Source organism: Dermacentor andersoni, chromosome 2 (genome assembly GCF_023375885.2).
Source record: "Dermacentor andersoni chromosome 2, qqDerAnde1_hic_scaffold, whole genome shotgun sequence".
Lineage (NCBI taxonomy): Eukaryota > Metazoa > Arthropoda > Arachnida > Ixodida > Ixodidae > Dermacentor > Dermacentor andersoni.
This window is the reverse complement of record NC_092815.1, coordinates 252,958,174-252,985,105: the sequence shown is the minus strand read 5'-3', so window position 1 is coordinate 252,985,105 and position 26,932 is coordinate 252,958,174. Positions and strand designations below refer to the sequence as shown.

Here is a 26,932-nt window from a genome sequence, read left to right as displayed (position 1 = left end):
TTCGAGCACACTCAAGGCGTGGTGACTACGAAAGCTCTCCGGCGGTATCGCTTGATCTTGTGACAGCGTTATCGATTTCGACTTCAGGTCGATGACTGCGCCATGTTGATTCAGGAAGTCCATGCCGAGAATGACGTCTCGTTAACATTGTTGGAGGACAACGAAGGTGGCAGGGTAAGTCCGGTCATGAACGGTAATTCTTGCCGTGCAGATCCCAGTCGGCGTAATCAGGTGTCCTCCAGCGGTGCGAATTTGAGGGCCTTCCCATGCAGTCTTAACTTTCCTCAACTGGGCGGCGATGGGTCCACTCATGACGGAGTAATCGGCTCCTGTGTCTACTAAGGCGGTGACTGCGTGGCCGTCGAGAAGCACGTCGAGGTCGGTGGTTCTTTGTCTTGCGTTACAGTTAGGTCTCGGCGTCGGATCACGGCTGCGTCGTGTTGAACTGAAGCTGGAACGTCGCGTCGTCAAGTCGTCTTTCGTCGGTGTAGTCTTGGCTTCCTGACTTCGTCGGAACGGCGGCGTGTCGTCATTAGGTCGTCGAGATGGTTTCTTCGTCGTCTTCGTCGGCGGCGGAGGATCTTCGTCAGTTCGACGAACAGCAACCGCACCTGCATCGGTTGCTGCTTTTAGTTTTCCGGATACGAGCTCGCTGACCGGCCCCGGGCTGGGCCAGTGTATGGTCGGTGCTGCGGCGACAGGTAGCGGCCTGGTGATGGCGAACGCGACGGTCGTCGAGAGCTCCACTGAGTAGCGGCGAGGTAGTCGGCGATATCGCGAGGGCGTTCACCTTGCTGCGGGCGTGGAGCGTTAACGGCGAAACCTCGCAGTCCCATTTCCCGGTACGCACATCGTCGGTAGACGTGACCCGCTTCCCCGCAGTGGTAGCAGAGCGGGCGGTGGTCAGGAGCACGCCAAACGTCGGTCTTCCTCGGGTAGCTGCGCTGGGCGACGGGTGGCCGTGCTGGTGGCGGCGGCGGCGGACGACGGAATTGCGTCGTTGCACGGCCCTGGCTTGGTCGCGGAGGGGGACCTTGACGGCGGGCGATGGCGGCGTAGGTCATCGCTTCTGGCTGGGGCTGCGGTAATTGAGGTTGCACCTCAGGAACCCCAAGCGATCGCTGAACCTCATTTTTCACAATGTCAGCGATCGAAGCTACTTGAGGCTGCGACGAAGGCAGGACCTGGCGCAGTTCTTCGCGCACAATGGCCCTGATGGTCTCATGAAGGTCGTCCCAACCCAGTCCTTGGGTGGCATACTGCGGCATGTGCCCCTGGCGGTTATATTGCCGGGTGCGCATCTCAAGAGTTTTCTCGATCGTCGATGCCTCTGCAGAAATCTCAGCCACAGTCTTCGGTGGGTTACGAATAAGTCCGGCGAAAAGGTCTTCCTTGACGCCGCGCATCAGGAGGCGAACTTTTTTCTCCTCCGACATTTCCGGGTCGGCGTGCCGGAAAAGACGGGCCATCTCCTCCGTGAAGATCGCTATCGTCTCGTTTGGCAGCTGCACTCTGATTTCAAGTAGAGCTTGGGCTCGCTGTTTTCGCACGACGCTTGTAAACGTGCGCAAGAAGCCGCTTCGGAAAAGGTCCCACGTCGTTAAGGTGGCTTCCCGATTCTCGAACCACGTCCTGGCGGCGTCTTCCAATGCGAAATAGACATGCCGCAGCTTGTCGTCGCTGTCCCAACTGTTAAACTTAGCGACCCTCTCATACGTTTCGAGCCAGGTTTCCGGGTCCCCGAATATTGATCCGCGGAACGTCGGAGGTTCCCTAGGCTGCTGCAGCACGATGGGGGACGCTGGGGCTGCCATTGGGGTTGCCTTGTCCACAATCTTCTTGGTCTTCTCAGGTAGAAGCTGTTGAAGACGGCGGCTTGCTCGATGCTCCGGGACTACGTTGGTGTTCTCTTTGCGGTCCGGGCTTGGATCACGGCTTGTCGGGGGCGTCCGGTACACGAACGAAAAGCACCTCCACCAGATGTCACGTGGTGGTGACGTTGAATAACACAGTAGCAATACTGTGAACGACAAAACAAACTTTTATTGGGCGAACTTGTGCCCACAATACAGGCTACACTTATAGAACAACGATAGCGGCGAACACGCTCGGCGATCGTCGAAAATCTGATCAGCGGGTCAAGCGCGTCGGCTTTTATACAACAGTCGTCGAATGTTCCAGACTAATCGTTGGGACCCGCATGCCTTCCACAAAGTTCTACAACATTCGAGTCACGCGATGAAATCAGATAACACAAGGTTCGGCGACAACAGACAGCCGGGTAGAAGCATCGATAACTTTCCAGAAACGTCGGATACATGCAGGCGCGTCCCTCACTGTGCGATTACAGTTGTTAAGCGGCGAAACGTGGTCGGCCGATAAAGATAAGCACACGTGTCAATATTCACACTATCAATCAGGTGATAGAAAAATGTGCGGAATATAACCAACCATTATATATAGCTTTCATTGATTATGAGAAAGCGTTTCATTCAGTCGAAACCTCAGCAGTCATGGAGGCATTGCGAAATCAGGGTGTAGATGAGCCGTATGCAAAATACTGAAAGATATCTATAGCGGCTCCCCAGCCACTGTAGTCCTCCATAAAGAAAGCAACAAAATCCCTATAAAGACAGGTGTCAGGCAGGGAGATACGATCTCTCCGATGCTATTCACAGCGTGTTTACAGGAGGTATTCAGAGACCTGGATTGGGAAGAATGGGGGATAAGAGTAAATGGAGAATACCTTAGTAACTTGCACTTCGCTGATGATATTGCCTTGCTTAGTAACTCAGGGGACCAATTGCAATGCATGCTCACTGACCTGGAGAGGCAAAGCCGGAGGGTGGGTCTAAAAATTAATCTGCAGAAAACTAAGGTAATGTTTACCAGTCTCGGAAGGGAACAGCAGTTTACGATAGGTAGCGAGGCACTGGAAGTGGTAAGGGAATACATCTACTTAGGACAGGTAGTGACTGCTGATCCGGATCATGAGAGTGAAATAATCAGAAGAATAAGAATGGGCTGGGGTGCGTTTGGCAGGCATTCTGAGATCATGAACAGCAGGTTGCCATTATCCCTCAAGAGAAAAGTCTATAACAGCTGTGTCTTACCAGTACTCACGTATGGGGCAGAAACCTGGAGGCTTACGAAAAGGGTTCTACTTAAATTGAGGACGACGCAACGAGCTATGGAAAGAATGATTGGTGTAACGTTAAGGGATAAGAAAAGAGCAGATTGGGTGAGGGAACAAACGCGCGTTAATGACATCTTAGTTGAAATCAAGAAAAAGAAATGGGCATGGGCAGGACATGTAATGAGGAGGGAAGATAACCGATGGTCATTAAGGGTTACGGAGTGGATTCCGAGGGAAGGGAAGCGTAGCAGGGGGTGACAGAAAGTTAGGTGGGCAGATGAGATTAGGAAGTTTGGAGGGTCAACATGGCCACAATTAGTACATGACCGGGGCAGTTGGAGAAGTATGGGAGAGGTCTTTGCCCTTGCAGTGGGCGTAACCAGGCTGATGATGATGATGACTGCACCAGGGTGGCCAATCCTGCTCTGGTGATGGAGTGCATTACGGTTTCTGTTCACCGGAATCAGGCCACACTCCAGGCCTGTTTATGAAATTTTATCAACACGCGGATTTTTTCAATCCGGTGGAAAATTGCGCGGCACCGGGTTTCGAACCACGGTGCTCTTGCACGCGAAGCGGATCTTCTATCTCTACGCCACCGCTGCACTTCTGATCAGGACGCTGATCAGGACCGCTTCATGGTCCTGATCACGGTGACGCTAACCCTGATCCCACCCTCGAAAAAATCTGTAACGCTATTTATCGCCTCAAAATGGCCCAAAATTCCGCCCTGAGTGAACTCGCGTTAATACGTCCTGCACAGTCAAATACAGATAGCTTAGTTTGAGGCCTTGCCGCGCTCGTCGACAAGTTTGGGGAAACCATTGAAGGAAATAAAGCTCGCCATCCGATCCATAGCACTTAGGCTGGTTCTGTAATTTGTAAATTTTCGTCGGAAGTGCAAGCGTTAACTGAAAATTCGACGAGTCGGAGAATAGTCTTCGGCGTTGCAGCTTGGGCTTTTTTGTCTCCGTGACGGGGTTGGCGAGTCTTGGGAGCAGTCCGAGGGCCAGATTATTCCATTCTGCCGTGACAAACTCGACGTATCAGTCGATACTAAAAACATTGAATGGACCGATCGACAAGGTCAATTTCAAGAAAAGCAGAACCACCCTAATATCGTGAAGCTTGCGCGGTTTAAAGAGAAATCCCAAATTTTCTCCTGTGGCGGAAAGTTAAAAGGCACATTGTTTGCTGTATGGGAAGTATATTCCGCACGTGTGCGCCTGGCTAGGGAAATTATTTATCTTTACGGGCAGGTGAGAACCCTTCAGTTTAAGATTAGGTTCGATAAACTTATGATAGGCAATAGGTGTTTTCTTTAAAAATGCCCAGACTGACTCTGTTATCGAATTTGAATCCTTGCCACCAACACGTGCTTGCACTTCCCCATTTTCATCCTTCGCGCTTGACTTTCCCAATCGTGTCATTGAAGAAGGGTGTGCTTTCGAACGTACGTAGTTACTTACTAAAAAAGGATATCGTGGATGCTCTTTTTCAGGATAGTGAAACGAACTTTGCCATCTTTACAGAATCATGGCTAACTCCGGACATCGAAAGCGACGAACTATTGCAGCATGCCACCTCATTCATTACTCATAGATACGATAGGACTTCACGTAGGGGTGGTGGTGTATTGGTCTTTGTTCGATCCAATATAGCCTCATGTTCCGTTGCGATTAACTGCAGCCTAGACATTGTCTGCGTTAAACTGTCCATCAAAACATGTACGAACATACTTATAGCATGTTATCACCCTCCGGACTGTGACCACACCTTCACTAATGACCTGCACTCGGTTGTCGTTTGACTTTCCGTTTCCACAACGCCAATTACATCCTTTGTGCGATTTCAACTTCCCTGATATTGACTGGAAGAACTCAGCCGCATCCTCATGATTATCCAAAGACTTCCTTCAGTTGACCCTATTGTTCAACATTACTGAGCCTGTCCACTCGCCCACTCGGGGCTCTATCATACTCGATCTTGTTTTTGTCTCAAACCTTGATTTCGTTTCCTCAGTGTCCGTTGTCATAGAACTAAGTAATCGCAAAGCCGTATCATTCCACCTATCTTTTCCCTTTAAAAAAACAGCCAAAAATATGTCAGGAGCTGCAAGAAGGCCAACTTCTCGGCGATTCACTCCGAACTAGAATCTTTCTCCGAATGTTTTCGTCAATCTGCTTCTTCACGATCAGTTAACAATAACTGGTTGCGGTTCCAACAGAAAATTCGAAATCTGACAAACACGTCCCTCTGATTCGTATTCGAGGCGATGCAGGCAAGCCCTGGTATACCATCTCGCTAAAGAGACTATCACGCAAGAAAAAAAGATTATATCGTGTCGCTCAGAAATCGTCCTCAATATCTAAATGAAAGAAACACTCGGATTGCCTGTGCGAATATGCCGGCCTTTTGAGGCACTCGAAACGCAAGTTTCTTCATGAGGATCTCAAAAATATAATTAGTGGTAACCCCAAAAATTTTGGAGCATTTTAAAACCAAAGAATCAGTCCCATACCATTGCGCTTGTTTATACAGACAGCTCTGACGTCCACTTGATCAGCGGGCTGATGTCATGAACTCCTATTTCTCGTCTGTTTTCACCTCCGAACCTGTTCATGATCTACCAGCCCTGCCTAGACCAAATTTTGGTGCAATGCCGCCGGTCGTCATCGCAGTTGAAGGCAGTTTGTGCCTCATTAATAAATTAAAAACTTCGAGTCTTCCGGGACCTGACAATGTTCTTGCAAAGTTCCTTAAAAGTACTAAGGACGTGTCGAGTCGCATCTTGCCGTTAGTTTCTGCGCAGTCCCTTTTAGAAGGTGAAATTCCGCATGAGTGGAAGACTGCCAAAGTAACCCCTGTTTTCAAAAGGGGCAACCGCTCTCACTTGTAAAATTATCGGCCTTTATTGCTGACATGCATACAAACTAATGGAACACATATCTTCCCACGTCGCCAGTCATCTCGATAATAATTCTTTCTTTTTCCCCAAGCAGCGCTGCTTTCTCCGCGGGTTATCATGTGAAACACAATTATTCGAATTCACTACAGACCTTAACTTGAACTTGGATTCGTCTTTTCAGGCCGACATCATATACATCGATTTTTCAAAGGCATTTGATCGCGTAGATCATCTTCGTCTCATGGCCAAACTTAATTATCTTAATCTTGACCTGCTTACCGTGTCATGGATCAAAAGCTTTCTAACAGCACGATCTCAGTTCACAATCATTGGCGGTAAGCTTTCAACAGCAGCACAAGTAGTATCCGGCGTCCCTCAGGGATCAGTTATTGGCCATCTTCACTTTCTCATCTTCATAAATGACTTGCCATGTGGAATAACGTCATCTATTCGCCTCTTTGCTGATGATTGCGTTGTATATCGTGGAATCTCAAACAGTAGTCATCAATCATTACTACAGCGCGACCAAAGCCTAATTCAAACGTGGTGCTCGCGCTTGTTGAAGGAGCCTGATTCCTCAAAGTGTAAATGCATAGTGGTTTCACGCAAAAAAAAAAAACTAATATTATCTTTCAATATTCCCTTATTTCGACAGCTTTATCGCATGCTAGCTCTTACCGATACCTAGGCGTCCTTATTAACAGTAAACTTACATGGTCGGAGCATATCTCGAATGTTGTAACTGATACCTCAAGGTCTCTAGGTTATTTAAAAAGAACACTACGTCTGGCCCCACCGGAAATCAGAAAAATTGCCTACAAAACCTTCATTAGGAGCAAACTTGAATATGCTTCTCCCACTTGGAGCTTTTACCAAGATTATTTATTTACCTTTCTCGAGTCGGTCCAAAATCGTGCGGCCCGATTAATTTAATCAAATTGTATTGCACACGTCAGCGTAACCCACATTAAATCAACTCTTTTACTACCCCCTTTTGCAGTAAGACGCCGAATCTCACGTCTCAACCTGTTCCATAAGCTATATCACAACTTTTCTAACCTGCATGGTACACTGTTACTGCCACCCACTCGAACTTATCGCCGCCTGTTCAGCTCCAACAGCGTCCAATGCCTTTATGGTTCGACTCTTGCATTGAACAAATCGCTTCTTCCCGCAGACATTGAAGACTGGAATTGCCTACCCGAAGCAGTTGCTCATGAGAGAAATCGAGAAAAATTCAGGCAATCCTTAATTGAGCTCTTTGTTAAATAACTTGCACTACGCATTTTTTGTTTTCTCGCACCATTTTTAGGTTACAGGCGTTGTCCAATATAACATATTGATTTACATTATGCTTTGTTTAATTTGACTTGTATTTCAATATCTGGTTGGGTGTCAATCTCTTATTACAGATTATCTCTTCATTTGTTAGCTTATTCCTAACTACTTGCTCCATCCCATCCTTGTGTTAAACTTTTTTTTTGCCTTGTGTTTTCCACTGCTCTTTACTGTCTCCTTTTGTTTGTGTGTGTGTGTGTGTGTGCTCTGTACTTGTAACGTAATTGGTTCATTGTTTAACAGTATTCGTTGCATTATATGTTATTCCAATACTGTTCCCCCCTCATGTAATGCCCTGTTAGGGGTCCTTAAGGGTTAAGAAATGATGATGATGATGATGACTGGCGAGGAATGTACTGCATTGTTCGGCAGTAGGCCCACTCGTGCTCCAAGTGCGAACGCCGCAAGAGCGCACCTCACAAGAAAACAGGTCCGCTCCAGCCTTTTCCCTCCCGGCCTTTCAACAATAGTGGCATTGATTTGTACGGCCCTCTACCGTACACCCCACATGGCAACCGCTGGGTCCTCGTCGCCGTGGACCATCTCATGATCTACGCCAAAGCTTCAGCGCTCCCGGCGTCCTCAGCACATGAAATCGGCTTGTTCATCCTTCGCAACCTTGTTCTTCAAGACGGTGTGCGTTACGAGATACTGAGTGACCGTGGTCGTTCATTTCTATCCGAAGCTGTAGAAGCCCTCCTTCGCGAATGCAAAATTGTCCATAGAACTACAAGCGCCTATCATTCGCAAACCATTGGTATAACTGAATGCTTTAATTGTACTCTCAACGACATGCTCGCAATGTAGGTCGCCGCTGACCACACTAACTGGGACCGCATCCTCTCCTTTGCTACGTATGCTTACAATAGCGCCATTCCATCTACCACGCGATTCTCTCTTTCTTCTGTATGGTCGTTAACCTTCTTCGTTTATGGTCACAATTCTTTTGCATCACCCTGACGATTCCATATCTACGATTCTATCCGAATCCACCACTTAGGCCCAAAAACGTCATCAGATCTCTCGCTCACTTACCGCGGAAAACCAGGCCAGCCAGAAACAAGGCCGTGATGCAAGCTTGACTTTTCCTTCATGTTCACCTGGAACGTGGGTATGGCTCCGCGTTCCTTCCCCTACTCCTAGCCTTGCTACAAAGTTCAGCTCAAAGTATGATATCCCTTACCGGGTTCTACAACAGATGTCCCTGGTCCACTATGTCAATTAGCCTATCCAGCCATCTACGGACCAACGGCGTCGCGGACGCGGAACTGTTCATGTCAACCAACTCAAGCCGCGCTATTACCCTCCAGTGCTGCCTGTTCAATAGGTCATCAAGATGGCTCGTTTTTGGGCGGGGAGTGATTGTCGTGAGAAATACGGGCGCCAGCAGAAGACGAAGAGGAAGCAGGCGGTTGCTGTTGTTGGTGTTCGCGCTCGCCCCGCTCAGCCGTTTGCTCTTCCTGTGCATTGATATACAACGCCGAGCGCATCTAGCATTAAACGCGTACTATGAAGACTTGTAATTACTTGCAAACAAAACTATGGTGGTGTTGTACATCTGGGAATGCAGGCAAGTGGTCTGCTGGCGATGTCTTTCGAAGTGACATCAATGTCGGGCAGCAAAGAGTTAAGGCGCGTCAGATGAACAGCGTTCTGACATAAATATTGAGTCACTAATAAAACAGCTTGTAAAATATAAGGCCAAATTGTTTGACCTTGAATTTATATGTGCCGTCTGGCATGATACAGACGGTCTTCTCCTTATCCCTCTTGTAAACATCGATTTCGCAGTAGCGAGTCGGAATCATCGACAAAACATACTTTGCATTGGAGAGTCGGTCCACTACGTCGTCTCTGCCTGCAAGTTGGTATACGTCCGTATTTGTGACTTTGTTGAGGCGACGATAATCGACGCAAGACCAGGGAGTTCAATCCTTCTTCTTCCCTAATACCACAGGAGACACCCATTGGCTGCTCGACGGCTAGATCGCTTTGTTGACGGCTAGATGATTTCGTTGACTTGTTGCTTTTGGCCTCTCGTTTTCTTGTAGAAACTCGGCGCGACGTTTGACGGAGTGGTCAAGTGAATTCTTTGATTATTATGCGGTGCTTAGCAGTTCGTTTTCTCGAATCTTTTATGATTACGAAAAGCAGTCCTTGTATTCAAGGAGGCGATTTCTGAGCTGTTCCTGCTTACGGCTGCGAAGACACGGAATATTATCAAAAACTGTTTCAGGACCATGCACCGTCGTTATAGCAGAAGCGGAATCCTAGAGGACAAGTGCATCGCTGACTGCTGTCACTTCTTCCATGTATGCGATCTTTGTACCCTTGTTTAGGTGTTACATTGCTGCCTGCAGTTCGTCATCATTACTTGTGCTTTACTTTTGCGTAACGAGACTATGCTGCTTGCAACGCCGATGTCACGGTAGAGCAGCAGCTGATGGTCACTCTCAATGATGGCTTCGATGTTATGCGGCTCCTTTTACGACGACGGAAATCGCGATGTTTACGCGTGGTGGGATACACACTTGATTTACACTTAGGTTACGATGCCTGAGAGTCCTCTCCGGCAGTATCTCTTGGTCTGTGGACAATGTTACCAACTTGAACTTTACTTAGATGGCTGTGCCATGTTGGGTCAGGAAGTCGATGCCGAAAGTTACGTTACGACACCATTGCTTCAGGATAACCAAGGTGGACGGTCTGGATAACGAAGTCCGGTCATGAACTGTAACTCCTGCCGTGTGAATTCCGGACTGCGTTATCAGGTATCCTCCTGCTATCCTAATGTGAGCGCTTTCCCAAGCAATCTTGAGTTTTTTCAACTTGGCGGCCAAGGGTCCACTGAGGGCAGAGTAGTCCACTCCAGTGCCGACTAGAGCAATGACGCACTGGCCATCAGTCAGAAAATCAACGGCGCTAGTTCTTGGCTTTGCGTTGCACTTAAGTCTTCGCGTCAGATCACGCCTATATTACGTTGACCTGCGGCTGGTAGTTCGCGTCGTCAGGCCTTCTTTTTTCGGCGTATTCTTGGTCATGGCGGCGTGTCATTTCTGTTTTGTAGAGATAGGTCTTGTAGCAGGAGCTTGATGTGGGTGCAATGATGTAACATACTTGAAAAAAAACAGTGCCACAAACACGCGGACTAAAAGAACAACTACGACGGACACACGCAATCTTCGAGATAGATCTTGTAGCGTCGTTGGCGGTGGCGGTGGAGCTTCAGAATTTCATGGTACGGCAGCCGCACCTCTATAGGCTACTCCGTTGCTGGTTTTAGTCTTCAACGCAAGAGACCGGCCACGGCATTGGGCCAGTATACTAACGGTGCTGCGGCCACAGGTAGCGTCCAAGTGACGGTGAATGGGAAGGTCGTTGGCGGCTCCGCTGAGTAGAGGCGAGGTAGTCAGTGATATGACGAGGCCGTTCCCCTTGCTTTAGGCGTGGCGCGTTCATGGTGTAGCGCAAGCATCTGCTACAATGCCATGGGGCGTTCACAGCAAGAACAACGAAGAAAATAAAGGCCTAGTGGTATAGGCTCCAGTATCAGCTCTGCTGTTTACGTTCCGGCTCTTTTATAGCGCAGCTCTTAGGCGCGCGCTTCTGCGGCAAGCGTCGGCGTAATCGAGCGAACGAGTGCCGCGAAGAATAAAAGCGAACGTGGATCGCAGCGCGAGATGAAAGAAAGAGAAAGCGTAGAAGGAGCGTGCAGCGGAACCATAAGCTGGGAAGCGGCCTAGGCACCCGCAGCCGCGTGGTCCACCTCATCTGTGCTTCCGGAGGGGTGGGGGGGGCAGGGTGCCGTGAGGCTGGGAGGGCTACGCTCTACAGCGGAGGCAGCTGCTGATGTCAGTCCGCGGTATCAGAGTGTATGATGGGGATCACTGCTCGTGCAAGGGTCAATGGCGACAGGCTACGAGTAAGGCTACGGCTACCCTTGGGTATTGTCGCCGCTGACACTGGTGGTACGACTTCCACGCTACGAAGGGCCGCTCTCGTTGGTGATGGAATGAAACCGTGAGATGAAAAGCACAGTGCCGCGTAACACGGGCTGTGTTTTGAGAATGGCTACCTTATGGCGCCGCAGTAGCGCGCGTTACCTCTATGGAAACAAAGCGCTGCATGAAAGGGGGTCTGTCTATGGTGGCTGCTGTGAATCGCACCAACGCGTCACCCACGCGCTGCCTCTCGCGATCTCCCGATTAGCGACGCAGATGCGCCACACTTCACTCCGTTTAGTACGCATCGCACGCGACAGATTGTCTCCGCCCACCCGTATCTAACGAAATGAAAACACGTATAGAGCTGCGCTCAAATTTCGCATTAGGGAGTATCGTAATCGTCGATGAATATTTTGTCCTTTCGAGCTCTACAGTGGTGACCTAGTAACAATGCTGCACATCAAGCACGCGCCGCGTCAAGCCCATCAACCGAGTTAATCCCCCACCTCCTCGATATCGCAGAGGTACAATTTCAGCTGCCGCTTCTTGGGGCGCAGAATCCCGAGGTGTCGTTTCTTAAGGCCGACGCACAATCCCACCTCCACCGGATCACTTCGCGCAAGACGTAGTGCTGCAAAGTGATCCGGTGGAGGTGGGATTGGGCGTTTGCCTGATAAAACCACACCTGGGGATTCTGCGCCCGAAGAGGCGGCACCTGAAATTGCACTTCTGCGATATCGAGGAGGGGGGGGATCAACGCGGCTGATGGGGTTGACGCGTCGCATGCTTGATGTGCAGCATTGTTACTAGGTCACCACTGTAGAGCTCGAAAGGAAAAAAATATTCATCGACGTAGTGCTGCAAAGTGATCTCCACACTATCACCAGAAGCAGTCAACGACCTCACCGATGTCCTCCGCCAGCATTTGATAGAAAATTTGTATGAGTGCCTTAAGGCAAATATCCTGACACGCAACGTGCCTTCGAAACGCACTCGCCTGCAACAGCTCTATACCAGCGAAGTACTTGGTGGTAGATCTCCGTCGCCAATGCTGCACCGGAAGCGCCAGCCCTTGGGCGAAGGTAACGTTACCCACAGCTCAAGTAACTTTTGCTGCAGGGCTTTCCCCAACCTGTTCGCCTCGTCTTGGCCGCCACGAAAGACCCGACTTAAGCCGCCTGGCTGAGCTCGTCGATAAGATTCACAAGGCCATCACTCCTTCGGTTTCTGTCGTTGCGACTACGCCTGAGCTCTCAGTGGTAGCCCAACTCGAAGCGCGCATTGACGACCTTACAGCTGCCTTTGCTTCACTGGACTAGCGCAGACGACGCCAGAGCTCTTCAAGTCCGCGTGCTTCGTTGTCCTCTCACAATAGACCCCTCAGCTCCAGCGAACCTACTGTTATCTCCTGTGTTTTGCACATCACGCTGGCATGTGCGCGTCACCTTGCAGCTGTTCGGGAAACGGCAGGAAGGATCACTGACGGCCGCACGTAACTCCTCTGCTCGAGCTCGCCGCCAGCTCACCATTACGGACCGGATTACGGGCATACGTTTCCTTATCGACACGGGCACCCAGCTTAGTGCACGGCCCACATCCAGAAATGATCACCATTCGAAGCCTCACGGTCAGCTTCTCCGCGGCGCTTACGCCTCTACCTTAGTGATATGGGTTTCGTTCACTCACGATTGACTTCGGATTACGGCGAACGTTGCGCTGGGTTTTAGTCATCGCTTACGTCGTCCATCCCGTCACCCGTTCGGATTCCTTCTCTTTCTACAACTTTGGCCTAAGGATGTGATGCCGACGCGTGTTTCGCGTTGGTGCCATCTGTGGTCTTTGGGCTTTTATTGTCCAACTACTTCTAGAAGTCCAACGCGTCTGCCGATCGTTCGATTTCTGTCAAAAGTAAATTACCCCACTGGCATTCACATGCTTGTGGCGTCAAGTCCTTACCAGAGAATCTTTTCCGAGTTTCACTCACGATGTGATCAAACGTGGCCCCCAGTTTCGGCCCGTCCTCGCTGCTAGTTCGGCGAGCGTCTAGCAGTCGCTAAACGAGAGTGGACACATGATGCAACCCGGCATTATTTGTCCTTCATCCAGTGCTTGCGCTTCACCACTGCGATTGGTGTTCGTGTGCAGACTACCATGCTCTCAATGCTCTAGCCGTGCATGACAGCCGCCCACTTCCCGATAATGAACTTTTCACATATAATCTTCCTGGGTGTCACGCCTTCATTAAAGTGGTTCTGGTTAAGGCACTATCGTAGCGTCCAGGAGCCCAACATGCTGCGCCGGGACTGTGTGGCGGAAATACAACCGATTTATTTCACCCGTGTACATATATATGATTGCGAAAAGCGCGTGTCTTTTAGTCAAAAACAGATAGGTTGCTTGAGTAGAATACTAAACACATGGCGCATGCGGTATGACATACGATGCGCTTGCGCTGCACTCGTCTAGCGCTCCGCGCCCAAGATGCGATACATTCTCCTCCGTTCGAAAAAACAAAACAAGAAACGACAAAAGAACAGTAATGAAATTTGTGAGAGAGAGAGAGAGAACAACTTTAGGGAAAATGCCTGCAGAGTCGGTTAGGCTCCCTCCACGCAGGGAGGACAAGCTTTTACCGCGACGCGGCCACTACGTCAATCTCGTGCATTGTGCTCCTCGAGGTCTTGGTTCCTCGCTACTTCCACGGATCCGAGAGGGCCGCCGCCCCCTTCCTCGGGGTGCTGCCCCCTTTCTCCTCGGTTTCTCGAGGTCGCTGCCTCTCTAGAGCTGCCGAGACCTGCTGGACGGCCTTGAGTTGTGTATCTTGGTCATATATCTTCGTTGCAGCCTCTAGCTGCGGCGGGATCGTCGTTTTCTCGCTGGCTTCTTGTGGATTTATACGACAGTCCCAAAGGATGTGAGCCGCGGTGGCTCTCTCCTTAGCGCACAGTCTACACACGTCACTCGCGTACACGCTCGGACACACGTGTTTAGCTAGCACCGGGGTGAGCAGGGACCCCGTCTGTAATTGCCGGTATAACACTGCCTCCTTCCGGGTAAGCCCCGGGTGAGGTGGCGGCATAGTCTGTATGGTAAGTCTGTACCACTTCACGATCTCGTTGAAGGTGGTCATCTTGTCCTTGGCACTGCACCGCGACCAACACGCCGAGTCGGCCGTGCTTGCAGCTGCGCGGTTGGTTAGTCCTCGCGCGGCCGAGTTGGCCGTCTCGTTGCGGTTCACGTTCCCGCGTTCCGACACGTCACTGCCCATGTGGGCTGGAACCCACTTGATCACCACAGCGCTTGTGCGTCCGATGTCTTCGGCCTTGCGCAGTATGCGCGCAGCCTCACTACATACCCTACCCTTGGCGTAGTTCTTCACTGCCGTTCTAGAGTCACACAACACTGTAGTGCATCCGGGGTCGGAGACGGCCAAGGCGATGGCCACCTCCTCCGCCCGGTGCGCCTCTCGAGTCAGGACGCTCGCCGCGGTCTTCGTTGCACCCGTCGATGCCCCGACAGCCACCACCGCGTATGCGTCGCTGCTCCCTCAGTACTCCGCCGCGTCCACGTAGATGGCGCCTTCTTCTCTGGCGTGGAGGTCCACGAGAGCCCTGGCCCTCGCCAACCTCCGCTCCTTGTTATGCTCGGGGTTCACGTTCCTCGGGATCGGGCAGACCCTGAGCTTTCTGTTGATGCTATCCGGTATAGGTACGTCTTTCTGCTGCTCGCCTTCCCTCGGCTTGAGGCCAAGGTCCCGCAGTATCTTTCTTCCGGTTCTCGTTTCAGAGAGACGCTCGAGTTGCGCCGTTCTCTGTGCTTCGGCTATTTCGTCCAGCGTGTTGTGGACTCCCAGCGCCATGAATTTTTCGGTGCTCGTGCTCCCGAGGAGGCCGAGTGCCGCCTTATACGCCTTGCGTATGGTGGCGTCTATCTTGTTACGTTCGCTCGGCCTCCAGTTGTGGAAAGCGGCAACGTACGTTATGTGGCTAACTGCGAAGGATTGAACGAGCCTAGTCAGGCTCTCCTCCTTCATCCCCGCTCTTCTGTTGGACACTCTCTTGATGAGTCTCATTGCCGCGGCCGCTTTGGCCGCGAGCTTGTTGACCGTTTCACCGTTGACTCGGTTTCGCTGGATGAGCAGCCCGAGCACTCGAATCTTCTCGACCTCCGGTATTACTTGTCCTACCGCTGTCTTGACCGTGATCTTGGGCCGCTCGTACTCGACTTCCATATTCTTTCTTTTCCTGCCCGCTCTTGTCGGTGGAATCACCAGCAGTTCTGACTTGGCCGGAGAGCAAACGAGTCCAGACCCGCCCAGCTGTTCCTCGATGGCGTTGACCGCTTCTTGCAGCGTTGTCTCGATGTGTCCGTCGCTTCCTCCCGGTACCCATAGCGTAACGTCGTCGGCGTATATGGTGTGTCGGACTGCCGCTACTCTTTCTAGCCGGTTGGCCACCCCGATCATCACGAGGTTGAAGAGAAGCGGGGAGATCACCGAGCCCTGCGGCGTTCCGACGCTCCCCAGCTTCTTCTCTTCGAGCTGCAGGTCTCCCGCGCAGATTTCGGTGGTCCGTTCCGTCAGGAAGTCTTTGATGTACTGGTATGTCCTTCTGCCCATGTTTAGTCTGGATACTTGGGCCAGGATAGCCGAGTGCCTCACTTTATCGAAGGCGCTCTGCAAGTCCAAACCGAGTATGGCTCTGTTGTCCTTGGTGCCCGTCGTATCGTCGATTATCTCGTTCTTCAGTAAGATCATGGCGTCTTGCGTCCCGAGCTTCTTCCGAAACCCGATGATAGAATTCGGGTAAAGCTCCGATTCTTCCAGGTAACGCTGCCACCTGTTCATGAGAACGTGCTCGTGGACCTTTCCCACGGAAGAAGTGAGCGAGATCGGCCTGAGGTTCTCTATGTTGGGCGGCTTGCCAGGCTTGGGGATGAGGATCGTCTTGGCTGCTTTCCATTGCTTGGGCAGCCTTCCTTCTTGCCAGCACTTGTTGTAGAAGTTTGTGAGCGTTTCGATGGCCGCTTCGTTGAGGTTCTTGAGCGCTCTGTTGGTCACTCGATCGGGACCCGCGGCGGACCTGCCATTGAGATCCTGCAGGGCAACTCTGACTTCCCATGTCTGGATGTCTCGATCTAGCATCTCGTTCTCGTTGCCTTGGTAATCCGGGTGTCTTTCCGTGGGGGTGGTCGGTAGGTACTTGGCGTTCAAGCGCCCCTTGACCTCGTCCTCCCCGTGTTCACAGATTGCCTTGTGTAGGATTCTGGCTAGGTTGTTGTGTTGGTGGCCCTTGGTCGTGGTTTCGTCGAGGAGGTGCCGCAGCATGTTCCACGTCTTGCCCTTGTGCATCTGTCCGTCGGCTTCGTTGCAGGCCTCGTTCCACTGTTGGGTGCATAGCACCCTGCAGTGGACCTCGATCTGCCTGTTGAGCTCGGCGATCTTCTTCCTTAGAGTTCGGTTGGTTCGTCGCTTCTGCCACCTCGCCTTTATGGACTGCTTGGCTTCTATCAGGTGGGCCAGCCGATTGTCCATCTTTTCTATCCGTTCGTCCGTCTCCAGCTCTTTGGTGGCTCCTTCCATCGTCTCAACGACGTTGGCCGCCCATTGCTCGATGTCCCTAATGTCCAGTTGCACCGCGGGTAGCGCCTTTCGAAAGGCGTCCCAATCCGTAATGCGATGCTTCCTTATGCCGCTGTTGTCTCGGCCTTCGAGCGGTACGACGACCTCCACGATGTAGTGATCGCTGCCCAGCTCTTGGCCCGTGTTTCTCCATTTTGCTTCTCTCGATCCTCCGTCGGTTTTGACGAAGGTAAGGTCCGGAGTGGTGTCTCTCGTAACCGGTGTGCCGATCCTGGTGGGAAAGGCCGGATCCGTGATTAGGTTCAGTCCCACGTCGGTGGCGTCTTGCATGAGCTCTCTCCCCTTGACCGTCGTTCTGTGGTAGCCCCAGTCCTGGCTGGGAGCGTTAGTCTCCACACACTACGAGAGTATTGCTTCCCGCGACTGAACTCGCTTTGTGGAAGAGTGCCTTGAATTTCTGTTGTCCGTGGGACGGATTGCTGTAGACGTTCACCAGAAAACTGCTCTCCTTCCTCCTCTTGCCCGTGATTACTTCCACCGTGCAGTGTTCGATGGAGCTTCTGCTGATGATTTCGTGTTCCATGAAGGTGATCCCTTTCCTAACGAAGGTGCAGACCCCTCTGCCCTTGCCCTTGGACGTGTCCCTTTTGCTCGGCGGGCTGTCGTGCGACCGGTAGCCAGGTAGTCTCGGCGTCTCTTCGCTGTGCGTTTCTTGAATCATTATGACGTCTGGTTTCCTCGTTAGTTGCTGCTAATGTTGCTGCAGCACCGCTCTCTTGCCGGTAAAGCCGTTGCAGTTCCAGTGCCAGACCAAGAGGTCTCTCACTGGCGGGGTGGATGCTGCTGTACGTGCTGTCCCGCCCATGATTGCTGCAGTTTGGCGATGATCTGTGCTTCCATACCTTGTATTTGTGCTTTTATCTGCGTCTGCAGCTGTGCTTGCATCTGCGCCATCATGTTCTGGATCGTGCTCTGTATGTTTGTTGTCATCTGCTGAACTGTTCGCGCGAGCGTAGTGAGGCGTTCGTTGGTTACCTTGCTGGTCCCCTCAAGACGGTCGAGTCTGTCGTCCTGTTTTTCGATTCTCTCCATTATCTTTCGTTCCTTGGCGCCCTCTATGGCTCTCCGCTTGGGAGCCTGTCCCGCCTCTTTCGTGGCTCTCGGGTCCACCTCGACCTCTGGTTCGTCCTCGGTTATCTCTTCTTGTTTCCTCTCTTGTGCGGGCTTCGGGAGTAGCTGCTGCTGTTGCTGCAACCCAATTAATGTCGTTAGCTTCTCGTTGATTTCCTTGATGGTTGCGTCCTGTTCGGCGATTATCCGCTTTAGCATCTCGTTCTCGTCTCTCAGGGCTTTTACCACCCCTTCTCTTCTTGGATCTTCTTCGCGGCGTTTTGCGCTGGTGGTTGTCTCTTCTCTGACATGTTTGCCTTGACTGCGTCGGCCCAGGCGACTCTCTCCCTCGACTGCGACGGTCTGTGGCGGCTGGCGCTCCTGCCTCCCTTGCTGTTGTCCCTCTTGCGGCTGCTGTCGCGCTGCCTCGATTCCCCGCGGGGTCTCTCGGCAGACGGCGCTCGGAGCGGCGGAAAGCTTTCCGGATCTGGTTGTTGCTCCATGGCGTCCATCTTGCGTTCCCATTGTCGTTTTTTGACCACGTATGGCATCTTGTACTTGTTTTTGCATTCCCTCTCGCCCGTAGGATGCTGTCCCCCGCAGAGCTTGCACTTGGGCTTGCATTCGTCTTTGTGATCCTCGCTGGGGTTCACGATTCCGCAGCCGAAGCACACTCTGGTGTTGGGATTCGGGCATACGTCTCTTCTATGGCCGACCTTGCCGCATTGCCTGCACACGTCAAAGTCCTTGCGGTAAAGCCCGCACCTGACTAATATCGAGCCATACTTGACGTAGTTAGGTACTTTCTGTCCCGCGAAGAGTACTATCACCGTGGTTGTGTTTCCGATTCTGTGCGCCACCACCGCTAGGGGGTTGCACGCGTTCACGATGTTTTCGGCTATCTCCTCCGGTGAGTCGTCTACGGCTATGCCTCGAATGACTCCCTTGACCGTGCCGTCCGGCGCCGTTCGGTAAGCGCTGACTTCGTATGTCCTGCCTCCTATGTTAAGGGCTTTGACCTTAGAGTATAGCGTGGCACGCCTCTCGTCCGGCGTGCTGACCACGATGATGTTTTGCTGCGCGTTCGTGCAGATGGTGTCTGCTTTGCCTTCTTCCTTCGTTACTCGAGTCGCCGTCATGACGGCCGACATAATTATTCAAACCTCAGTTCTAGCTACGTTGAGACCTCCACGTGGCCTCATGACTATCTTGGTGTCTTCTTTCGGCATGTCTGTCGGCATCCTCGCCGCTTTCGTTACCGAGGCTGCAACTCTCTTAGCAAAGCTGGCCCTAGTCTTGGGTCTAGACTGGCGAGTAATGGCGGCGGACTCACCGTTTTCCTTGCCGGCCATGATCTGCTTGATGCGCTTGCCGGAGGCCGACCAGCCTTCGGCTTATTCCGGTGTAATGTCCTCTCCGTGAACTTCAATGCACGTGCGCCCACCGAAACTGCCGATGTTCGGTGCTGACGCCATGTTGTCTCCCATTGACGTGGCCACTTCCATTTCGGACGCCATCTTGGTCGTACTCGTCGCCGGGTTAGCCCTAGCGGCCGGGCCCATCGCCACCGGTGGCCGTACTCGTGGGAGGCCTACGTTAGGCTTGGCGAAAAGTCCGCACCACAACAGAAAAAGTCCTCGTAAATCAAGAGAATCACGTACCGCTTGGTCAAAACTGGTACTGGTCGATGCCCCGCACCTTCGCGCACACTTTGGTACCAATTACATTGCGGTAACTGCAAATTAACACTGCGTTAATTGGCATAATAGCAGGAGCCGATGAGAAGCCCGGCTCTTCCGCAGTCGTCTTCTTCTTCCTCCCCCGAGCGTTACAAAAAAAATTTAGTTCAAGGCACTTGCGCGAAGTTGTGGCCGTAAGCCACACGTTGAGGCGGTCGACATGTCAGAGACCTTCTTGGGGCTAGTGTGGACCAGGCACTTATTGGGGCCCCGGACTCCGTGGGAATAGACGGGGCTTTGCAGTCTGTGTAGTGAGGTGCCTACCCATTTCTTTGGCCCGAGTTTCCATCGAACTCATCATCGTCGTCTTTATGCACGTTGCGTTGGAAGGACTCCCGGGACAATAGCAGGTGCTGCCAGTTGCGCCTCAAGACCGTGCCATTTGCTGGGACGGATGTATACGGCTTAGGTTGACCAGCAAGCTTGAGAACCTTCTCTTTCGTCTCCCGTGCACCTTTCTTTATCCGGACCATATATACCGGGCTCAGGCGCGCCGTTGGTTCCCTATAGTGGTCTGTCTGAACGCACCAAAGCACCTCGTGACTGGAGTTGCCTTGAATGTCTGGAATTGTGCGGAACCATTGTCCCATCAGCACCTCAGCGGGCAATGCGCCGCAGTCGAGTGCAGTGGTCCTGGAAGCGAGCAGTCCCACCCAGAAATCTTGTTTCGTTTCAGTCGTTTTCTTGAGGATATACTTAGTTATCTGAACACCCTTTTCTACCAATTCATTAGAACATGGGTAACCCGGAACTAGACGTGACGTGCCTATTATAGTAAAATTGTGAGAACAACGAGAATTCACGAAATAAAAATTGAGGGCCATTGTCAGACCAAATCTCCATGGGGATGCCATGCCTAGCAAAGATCGCAGTTGTTACGTCAAATACTGTTTTGTCCGTGGTGTCATTGAGCATTTCAACTTCCAGGAAGCTTGACGAGGCGTCGTAAATGCTCAGGTACGACCTCCTCTGCGTGCCTTGTAATCACAAAGTTGTTTTGGCAAGTAAACGCCATAATTTTTTAATAAGGCCGTATAAACAACGTCACTGCCGACGCGGTACCACGCTTCGTCTGGCACGAGGCGCATCAGTAGAGGCTTCCAAGGTTGGCTATATGCATCCTTTTTTTGATAGAACATGTCTGGACGAACGATTCTATGTCCGAGTTATTTCCGGGTCAAAAAACTAGTTGTGCTGCTATGGCTTTGCTCTTGTTGATCTCCAAGTGCACTTGTTCAATTCTTTCCAGTCTCTTGCTCTTAATGATAGGCGGAATAACCACTTTACAGTCTTTCAGCAGGGCTCCTTTCACGTGCGACAACTCGCAATCGAATCATTCACATGGCCCCTCCAAGCATTTACTAGCTTCTAAATTCCGCAGTACGTTTCTTCCCTGTTCGCCACGCATCGTTTCCGCAGCCAGCCGCTCCATGTGCCCTAAATAAAAAGTGAGGAAACTTTACTCATTATGCAAAAAGGTGAGGCGCTCAGACAGGACGCAAGAGAAGAGAAAAGGGCGACACGAACGCAACCAACCACCCAAGCTCCGCTTGGATTACAAGACGACACTGGACGTCCCTCTCGGAGCATGAAAGTACCAGCCACAGCCACCTCAAGAAGTATTGGCCAACGAAAAAGTATCCCCCCGAAATTACACGGTTCGGTCAGGGCCGGGCACCCTTCTCAAGGCCTTCGCTCATCTGGGTGCAGCTCGCCATGTCAACATACCGAGCCACACTCCAGGGCCGGGTTGCTAGCGAGAGCTATACGTCCTGTGCCCATTTACGTTTGGTCATCGTCGGACCGGAGTCCTACCATCGAGCGTGGCGGCCCACCCTACTAATGTCACCTCGTTGGTCCTGTTGCGGGCAACCCACGTACTCGAGTTGGTGGGGAAGATTACTCCCCGAATGCCTCCCGTGAAAGGCACCTCTGCCGGGCGCCGAAGCGTCCTCGAGCTTGGTGATTCCCTTCTACACCAGACCTCTGGCTGGGTAGCCATCTCTCCCCACATTTATATAGTGGATGGGTTGACCCCCAGCCCTTTCTCAAAAGGACCTCCCGTGTCAGTTACAGGAGGCCTGAGTCCTGACAACAGGAAACTCCCGATTGTCACCTTACGCTACTACCCCCAAATCCGAAGGCTTGGTTTTGCTTCCTCGCCCTCTTAGCCACATTACAGTGTTGCCCGAGGCGCCCACGTGGAGGGGGGGCGAGGTTAGACACAGGCAACGCTTTCTTGATCGTGATCGCCGGATTGGGTTACACGAGAGAGCCACCTATCAGAGCGAAGTCACCTGTGACTTGTGTGGATCGCCTGCACCTCGGTGAGGCACCACACATGCAACCTAGCTCGATCTCACTCCCGCAGCCTCCAGTGTGCTGGATTACAGGGGCTCGCAAGGTCCCCCAGGTTTAGATGGTGAGGTCGTCCTGACACCTGGAATCTAGACGTACCTCGCCTCTCATCCCGAACCTACCTTTCGGACGGTTGTGTCGGCCTCCATGCTTGGATTGCAAGGAGGCGCCACCCTCCCCGGACTTACGCGCCATCTCTAGAATTGTGCTACTGTCTGCGATTTGCCGACCTGCACGGCGTCCATGAAGCTGGATTATAGAGGTTCGTCACACCCTCCAGCGTCAGCTGCCAAGACGCAAGTGTTCCTCCCGACTAGGTCACACGGTTTATGCACACACACCGTCATGCCCCATCCAATTGGACCGCTGGAGATCCACCTGTGACTGGACCAAACACCCGAGCTCCGCTTGGATTACAGGACGAAGCTGGACGTCCCGCTCGTAGCATGAACGTTACAGCCACAGCTTTCTTAGGAAGTATTGGCCGGCCAGAATGTATAGTCCCGAACTTACACGGTTCGGTACGGGCCGGGCACCCCTTCCCATGACCTTCGCTCATCTAGGTGCAGCTCGCCATGTCGACCTACCGAGCAACACTCCAGGGCCGGGTCGCTAGCCAGAACTATACGTCCTGTACCCATTTACGTTGGGTCATAGTCGGACCGAAGTCCTACCATCGAGCGTGATGGCTCACCCTACTACTGTCACCTCGTTGGTCGTGTTGTGGGCAACCCATGTACTCGAGTTGGCGGGGGCGATAACTCCTCGAATGCCCCCCGTGAAAGGCACCTCTGCCGGGCGCCGAAGCGTCCTGGAGCTTGGTGATTCCCTTGTACACCAGACCTCTGGCTGTGAAGCCGTCTCTCCCCACATTTATAGCGGATGGGTTAACCGCCGGCCCTTTCCCAAAAGGACCTCCCGTGTCAGTTACAGGAGGCCTGAGTCCTGACGACAGGAAACTCCCGATTGTCACCTTACGGTATTACTCTCAAACCCGAAGGCTTGGTTTTGCTTCCTCGTCCTCTTAGCCACTTTAAAGCGTTGCCCGAAGCGCCCACGTGGAGAGAGGGCGAGGTTAGACATAGGAAACACTTCCTTGATCTTGATCACCGGCTTGGATTATACGAGAGTGCCAGCTCTCGGCGAAACATCTGGCAAAAATTTTGCAAGCGCTTAGTGGCGCGGACTTCAAGATAAATGAGATTAAAAGCGACTTGTATAAGTGAAAGATAGTTCTTCGGGGAAGTGTGTTCGAAGGAGCTACCAATATTACCAAACAGGAGTCTGTCCAAAAGATCACTACACTTACAAAGCAGCACGACATTTACTCCCTCGGAGTCTTCCTTGGACTCGCAGGCCAGTTCAGGAGGTTTATTGAAGATTTCGCCATAATAACCAAGTGACCGACGGAGCTCACAAATAGATGTACCTTTTCTTGGGACAAATGAATAAGAAAAGACTCATCTGGAACTAGTACAACGTATATCCTCGAACCCTGTTCTTGCCACGCTGGGCTACAATTTACATATTGAGATGAACACGGATGCATCAACTTATGATACAGAGGCAGTTCTACACCAAATAGCTTTGAAATATTGTCCTACTCAAGAGCTTCGGGTGATGGGATGCTACTGCTATACATTTAACCCTACTCAGGTGAATTATTCGACAACTGAGAAACACGCGCTAGCCGTTTTAATGGCTCAGCGTTACTTCCGTTCACACATAGACGGAATGAAGTTCACATTGTACACTGATTACGAAGCACTAACCCATCTTTTACCTATGTGAGAGCCCAGAGGAAACCTGGCTCATTGGGTCAATAAACTTCAGCAATACGACTTCGAGGTCTTTCATCGTGCAAGTACTCATCTTACAGATGCAGATTCCCTGTCTCGATTGGCAGTTGAGATTCACCAGTCAACTGGACAAAATTATGGGAAGGGTATGATCGCCTACACTTTGAGGACGGAAGGTTCACTTTACCAGAAACGCTGATACCAAAAGTACTTCACTTGAGTGATGACAGCCCTGAATGTGGTGATCGTGATGGCTTTTGGTGGACGTATAATAAGCTTCTTCACAGGTCTACGCCGAAACGTATGAGAAAGGACATAGAAGTCTACATCAAGTCATGTCACTTATGACAAGTAAACAAGGCCAAGTACCGCCCGCGATCCAACGATCTAGTTTTGCCATACAATTTGGATAAACTCCTTGAAGTTGTGCATGCAGAAATTGCGGAACTGAAGAAGAGTCCGGAGTTCGGAAAACGCCTCTTTTCTGGTTGCAATAGATCAGTTCACTAGAATGGTAGAAGCGCGCCCTGGAGAACAAGACGCTAGCAGTGTGAAGGCACTTCTTGATTACACAATGTTTTCACAGCTCAAAGTTTCAACATCGGACAATGGAGCTGCAATCCTAAGCAAGAAGCTTCAGCACTGGGCAGATAGCTGGGGTGTTATGCTATGACGTTGTGCTCCATATTATCCGCAGGCAAATAGAATTGCCGACAGACTGATTCGTGACCTTAAGGAGTTCCTCTGCATGTACCATGTACCCAACGTGTAGAGGAAAGTGAAAATGCTGTCTAGAAGCGGTTGTGGCCCACTAGAACTTGACGCACACTACTAGACTTGGTTGTAGCCCTCATTTTCTGCCCCGCAGGGGCGTCTGCGCCAGCAGGCGTTTGGTGTGCGGCGACACCACGTACCCGAGCACACGAGGGTTGGACCCTACAGCGTTTAGCCGTGCGCGGTTTAGCCGTGTCTGGGGAAAAGGGGATCCTGGAGGTTGAGCCGATGCTGGGTGTTTGGACCTTTAAGGCCCCCCCGCGGAGGCAACACACCTCTTCGGCCTCGGCTTCTCATAGACGGCACCTCCAGACTGACCCACCTGGAGGGAATCGGCAGTCGCCTTTTCCTGTCTCTCTCTCCCTACAACCTTCGTCTTTCCCTTACTTTCCACCTTTCCTGTCTCCTTCTCTCTTCCATTTACTTCCTTCTTCTTGGCGGCAAGGGTTAACCCTGTGTGGCTATCCAACCTTGGGTACACCATATTTGGTTATGGTGGCGGCGTACGGCTGGCGTCGTGCAGACTTGCATGCAAGCTCTGCCACGTCCCCTCGTTGGGCTCCGTGGTGGGCGGTCGGCGCTGTTGCCGAATTTTTGTGTATTTTCATAGAAACTTCTTTCCCCAACCTTCCTGATCGCCCTCAGAAAAGAGGGCGCACCGATGAAGTGTTCCAGTTTTTTGGCCGCCAAAAAGAATCCTTCCCGCGTTTCCATGTTATTCATTCTGCAAAACTAGATAAACCAGTAAGAACTATCTCACCCTTCCTTGTTTCCAAGTCATTGACTGAAGTCTTTGGTCCTGGTTATAAGGCATCGAGGATGGCAAGTGGCGATCTTCTCTTGGAGCTGCGCGATCAAAAACAATATGAAAAACTGTCAAAACTAGAGTCATTTGGAGAAACCCAAATAATTATAACCCCGCACCGCACGATGAACACTACTCGTGGTGTTGTCTCTGACGATGACTTGATGGAGCTCACTGAGGCTGAACTCTTGGAGGGCTTCAGTGACCAGAATGTTATCTATGTTAAACGAATTAAGATGAGGCGAAATGGAAAAGAGATCAAAACGAAACACCTGATACTCACCTTCGGCTCAAGTGTCCTTGCCGAGTCCATCGAGGCCGGTTATATCAAACTTCGTGTTCGGCCATACGTTCCCAATCCTCTCAGATGCTTTAAGTGCCAACGTTTCGGCCACAGTTCACAGAACTTTCGAGGCCGGCTGACTTGTGCCAAGTGCAGTGACAAAGAACATTCCTCCGAAACATGCCAGAACACTCCACATTGTGTGAACTGCGATGGCGAGCATGCCGCATACTCGCGATCCTGCCCGTCCTGGAAAAGAGAAAAAGAGATTGTGACAATCAAAGTCAAAGAAAACATATCTTTCAAGGAGGCACGGAGGCGGGTGTCATACCTGTCTAAGAGCAGCTTTGCCGGTGTGGCGCGTAAGGGGGCAGCGCCGCAACGGCCTCCTGCGGCTTTCCGACCCACAGGCAGTGAATCGGCAGTTACGCCATCTGCCCCCGCGGCGGTTGCAGCTAGCGCTGCTCCGTCAACACAGCAGACGGGGCCATCGACCCCGAAGGTGGGCGCAGCCGAGGCTGCCCCAACCTCCCCGGCCCTTTCCAGCGGTGGCAACAGCCGGCGCAGCCAAATCCCTCAGCAAGCCCCATCGACCTCCGGGCTGGTGGGCGCAGGGGTCTTGCCCTCCAAGGCGGGACTCTCTCGGGAAACTTCTCGCTCGCAAGAGCACGTGTCCAGCGTCTCACAAGAGGCAATGGACACTACACCTATCCTCAAGGCGCACCAAGCGCCTAAGGAGCAGCGAGGTTCTCTCGAACGCTTCAAAAAGAGCAAAACCCCGGTTACTGGGCCTCGAAAGCGCTCTGGAACCTAATCTCTGAAATCTCTGTAAATATTACTACTGTTTCCGTATACACAGCACCTATTTACTTACAATATGGATACATCAATAATTCAATGGAACGTCAGAGGTCTTCTTAAGAACCTTGATGACGTGCAAGAACTCATCCAAAAACACAATCCAAAAGTGCTGTGTCTACAGGAAACACACTTAAAACCACAACACACAAACTTTCTCCGACCATATGTCAAGTTTCGGAAAGATCGCGATGATGCTGTCGTATCATCAGGCGGTGTTGCCATTTTTATTCATAAAAGTATTTCCTCTCAGGGTTTACAGCTACAAACGCCCCGTGAAGCCGTGGCGGTTTGAGCTG

General features: G+C 51.6%; 1 protein-coding gene and 2 pseudogenes across 2 annotated transcripts in view; 1 reads left to right on the top strand and 2 right to left on the bottom strand.

Annotated features, from left to right (window-relative positions):
* The window catches only part of LOC129387016 (uncharacterized), a 403,253-nt gene that overhangs the window by 276,174 nt on the left and 100,147 nt on the right, over window positions 1–26,932 (top strand). The gene's annotated exons all lie outside the window — the stretch shown is intronic.
* Window positions 13,889–16,859, bottom strand: LOC126539839 (uncharacterized; annotated as a pseudogene).
* On the bottom strand, window positions 17,730–19,627 carry LOC140216250 (uncharacterized; annotated as a pseudogene).